Here is a 5,168-nt window from a genome sequence, read left to right as displayed (position 1 = left end):
AAAATTACATTAGTTCCAAAAAGACTCTTTTATTAAAATAGATTAAAAAGTCATTAGATTTAATTTGATATTTGTGCTATATATTACACTAATATTGAAATAAATCTAATAATTTTAAGCCATCTAAATATAAATTACATCAAAATATTATCACATAATTTTTTTTCTGCCATAAATAAAATATCTTATTATTGTATCTAATTAAGTTTCATCCATATACAAGTAGTCAGTCAGCTACTCTTAAACTCCCTAGTAGGGTGAGATCGATCTATGCTAGTGACCCGGACCTTTGGGAGTTGGCCCGCCCGGTAGCCTCGCCATCAAGCCCGACAACGCCGACATCGCGTTCTCGTAAGTGTTTGTGTAAGACAAATACTTCTCTCCACCGCCGCCGGAGCTCTCCTTCGGCATTATTCGTCTTATTGCCTCCGTTGGCTCCGCAAATAACAAACCAACGAAGAAGGCAACGAATAGAATCGTTAGTGTTGTCGAGATTCTCCTCGTCGTCTTCATCGGTCTGAATCTGAGTTGAAGCAGCAGAAGTTGAATGGTGAGGAGGAAATGGGAGGATACGGTGGTATATATAAGCGAATGAAGAACAGAGTTGTGGTCATTCGTTGAAGTATTTGGGCGGTTATGATTTGAATCCGCGGTGGGGAAAGCGGAATCTGATTTTAGATTCGCGAGTATTTGTTTGGTTTCGGCTTAGGTGTTGACCGGTGGAAATGGTCGCAGTGGCCTTCGCTAGTTTTTCCTTGGGTAGACGGTTTGAAAGAAGTCATGTGTGGACGGTGGAGTATAAATACTTAGGTGCTGATTAGGATTATTTAAAATTTTTAATTTTTTATTTGTTTGCTTTCTGATTTAAAATAAAATTAATTGCTGTTTATTGATTGACACGAAGAAGATTATAATGAGGGCGGCGACCATTGAGTCAAATGTAGGTGCGATGATATTTCTTTTAAAAAATGATTAGGCTTTGTTTGAGATAATTTTTTTAGCCATTATTATTTTCTTTTTTAGATCATAATCATAATTTTTATTTGACTATTATTTTTTTATCACACTAGTTTTTTTTATTAGGAAACTACTTTCTACAATTGTTGCGGGTTAGAATATATACGGCGACAGAGTTATAATCATACATCTTAGTGTTGTACAAATATCCACCTCACACATCGAGAACACAAAAAGTTTTTTTACATGAAAACCCCTGGAAAGGGGAAAACCACAAGACCTGGCCCAATTTAAAATGATTCTACTATAATTTGAGTAGATTATAGTGGGTTGACTCGTCCTTGAGAGTGATCAGATTACAAATGCCAACCGTATGGTTGAAATCTAGTGACAAACAGGGGTGAATGTCTAGCATAACTTGATGTTCTAGTGGAACTACACTATTACTTAAAAAATTCGGGCATCGATTAGTAGCCTGGCGGTGGTTTGGCATAACGTTTGCCTCAGGAGATAGTCTGACATAACTACGGAGTCGGGTGGTGGTCTGACAGAAGTCCAAGTCTCAAGTGGTGATCGAACAGAAGTCTTGGCCTCAGGTGGTCGTCTGATAGAAATCCAGGCCTCAAGTGGTGGTTTGGTAGAAGTCCGGGCGTCAGGTGGTGGCCCGGCAAAACTCCGGGCATCAAGTGGTGGTCTAGCAGAAGTCTGGGCCTCAAGTGGTGGTCTGACAGAAGTTTGGACCTCAGGTGGGTGTTCGGCGGAGCTTAGGGCCTCAAGTGATGGTCCGGCGGAGCTCAGGGTCTCAAGTAGTGGTCTGACGGAACTCAGGGCCTCATGTGGTGGTTCGACGGAGCTCAGGGCCTCAAGTGGTGGTTTAGCTGAGCTCAGGGCCTCAGGTGGTAGTCCGGGCCTCAGGTGGTGGTCCGGCGAAGCTCAGGGCCTCAAATGGTGGTCCGACAGAACTTAGAACCTTAGATTGTGGTCCAACGGAACTCAGGGCCTTAGGTGATAGTCTAACGGAGCTCAGGCCTCAAGTAGTGATCCGGCGGAACTCAGGGCCTCAAGTGGTGGTACGATAGAAGTCTGGGCTTTAGGTGGTGGTCCAGCGGAGCTTAGGGCCTTAGATGGTGGTCCGGTGGAACTCAGAGCCTCAGGTGGTGGTCTAGTGGAACTCATGGCCTCAAGTTATGGTCTAGCGGAGGTTAGAGCCTCAAGTGGTGTTCCGGTGGAACTCCAGGAGGTGGTCGAGGAGACAAGGAGGCAAGAGCGATCTCCGATTTCTCTCTTTCTCCTTAGATTAGGGATATTCTTTCAAGAGGAATGAGAGGTCTATTTATAGATTTCCTAGAGTGGCATCACCCGTAAATAGCAAGAAGATCAAGGGTAAATAGGGAGTGGTTTGGATGGACAACCGATGTTGAATCCCTTGATCGTGGGCTATTCATTAGACATTTGAAGGTCTTAATGATATTGAAACTTCATGATCTTGGGCTCGTTGGATTCATCTCGTCTAGACACTCAATTCGACTATAAGCATGTCATGTTTGGAAACTGCTTGGTAATCCAAATTGTGGTTGAAACCTTCCAACATTGCTTCGGGCCATTGATTTGGACCCATTTGGGCTCGGATTGAGTCGAATTTGGTGTCGTTGGGTTCGTATTCTCAAGACGTTCAGTTCAACTGTAAGTTTGCTGAAATCAGAGTTTGTATTGTCCCAATTTTAACTTAGAAAGTTTTCAACATGATTTTTCCTCAAGATTTGTGCCCGATCAAGATAAATTTTTGAGGATGTATCAACAGTAGTTTTAAAAGTTCATTTTTTATGAAGTAGTTATACAAAACATAAGAAACAGTTTCAAACAAAACCTTAAAGTATCTTGAAGTTATTTTATGTGTTTATCAAAACAATTTAATTTATTTTTAAAAACAAATAACAAAAATAGATATAAAACACACAAAATAAATATTTTTAAAAAAGAAAAAAAAATTAAAATAAAAGTGATAACAAAGTGGCATCCTTAACTCTATACATGCAATTCCAAAACACTCAATTTAAGCTAAATCAATTTAATTTAAAATAAGTCAAGCTGATTTAAGCCAAGTTAATCCGAAGCTAAGCCCTGACAACTATTATATTTGAAGTGGGCCCTCGCAACTACTTAAGGAGAGGCAACATCTCATCTTCAACTATTGATCGACTGCTCGACTACACTAAATAATGACTTCTTCGAAGCTTGGGAGATGACTTTATCAGGTTTGACTTTTGGCTAGGCTACATAATTATTATATTTTTTTTCTTATTTCCTATATGGTAATGCATGCGGCCAATTCCAATCTCAATCTATAAATTGTGGGTCTAGGGATGAGCTTATTTTACATAAATTTTTATACTGAAGTCTATATTATTGTTGCGGGCTAGAGTATACGCGGCGATAGAGTTATAATTTTACGTCTTAACGTTGCACAGATTTCCAACTCACACACAGAGAATATAAGATTTTTTATACTAAAGTTTATATTATTGTTGTGAGGGCCTCAGATGGTGGTCCGACGAAGGTGAGGGCCTCAGGTAGTGGTCCGGCGAAGGTGAGGGTCTCAGATGGTAATCCGGCGAACTCTGGCGGCCGAGGAGGAGCTTCTTCATTCTCTTCTTTCTCTTCTCTTCTTCTTTTCTTCTTGCTTGGATCCTCTTTCAAGAGAAATGATCTATTTATAGATTTCTGGAGTGACAGGACCCGTAAATAGGTGAGAGATCAAGGAAAAATGGGAAGTGGTTGGATGGACGGCCGATGTTGAATCCCTTGATCATAAATCGTTTGATTTTGGATGTCTTAATGATGTCGGAATTTAATGATCTTGGGCTCATTGGTTTCGTCTCGTCAAACCGTTTGATTCGACTATAAGTATGTTATATTTGAAAACTGTTTGATAATCCAAAGGTTAAATTTTAAGGAGCACTTTAACTATCACATTTAGTGAAAGAAGCAGGTCTATTAAAAAATTTAAGAAGAAGCTACTACGCCAATTGCTTTGAAGTATATGATTAGAGAGAAAAATGAGTGTTCATGTGGAGAGAGAGAGAAATGTGGAGTGGTGATAGAAAGGGATAAGAGAGAGAAAGAGAAAAAAAGTTAGAGAGAGAATAATATTTTATGCGGCTGCACTCTCATCTACAAATTATATATATTATTTTTAATTATAAAATAATAATTTATATGTTTAATCATTTTTTTATTAAAATTATTCCTATTAAACATATAAACTATAAGTTATTAATTTATATATTAAATAACTTTATTTTTAACTTAATTTTTAACTTAGTTTAATTTAATTACGTAAGAATTTTAATAACTAATTTCTTTAAATTTATAACTTAGTTTAATGTAATTACATTATATTTAAAATTTATATTTAATTTAATTATTTTAAATTTTATAATTTAATTAACTTGGTTATGCATGAAGAACTTTAAAACATGGTGGGAGCGTACGCTAATGTTGGGGAAATTGTTTCCATCCACTTGAACAGTAATCAGATTGACTAATATTGAAGCAATGAACCCTCAAAGAGGGAGTACATCATTCCCGATAGAGCATACCCAACTTTTCTGCTATAAGGTCCCTGAGGTTATCAGTTCAGGGGTTGAAACACATTGAGGAAGCTGATTCAATACCCCCACCAATGGAGCCTAGCACAAGACGAACATTTTTACGGTAATTCATTGTCACAGCAATGCATCAATCCATCACTTGCTAGTAGTAGCAAAGTTTGTTTAGTTCTCAACTTTATTTTGACCTGATTGGTGAGCACTACATAGTATGTAATGGACTTCATATGATCTTTAGGGATCTCATTTATCCAGGCATATAGCCAAATCTGATTGAACGACTGATGGTACGACAGTTATTGAGGTAGAGCATAGATAAGGACATGCTTCGTAACTTGGTTTGCGAGGGACATATCCTAAGGAATCTTCTCATTGAACGTCTCGGGTTTTTTTGAAAACCGTTTGGTAATCCAATTTGTGGGTGTTGATACTTTCCAACAGTTGTTCGGGTCCTTGGATTTGGACCCATTTGGGCTCGATTAAGTCGAATTTCGGTGATCGTTGGTGTTCCGTATTTCTTAGAACGCGGTCAGTTCAACTTATAAGTTGCTGAATAATCGGAGTTCGGATGGTCTTTGAATTAATTTAAATAAAGTTATTAAA

The sequence above is a fragment of the Dendrobium catenatum genome, unplaced genomic scaffold, assembly GCF_001605985.2.
Source record: "Dendrobium catenatum unplaced genomic scaffold, ASM160598v2 fragScaff_scaffold_1530, whole genome shotgun sequence".
In the NCBI taxonomy this organism is placed as follows: domain Eukaryota; kingdom Viridiplantae; phylum Streptophyta; class Magnoliopsida; order Asparagales; family Orchidaceae; genus Dendrobium; species Dendrobium catenatum.
Note: the sequence above shows the minus strand (reverse complement) of the source record.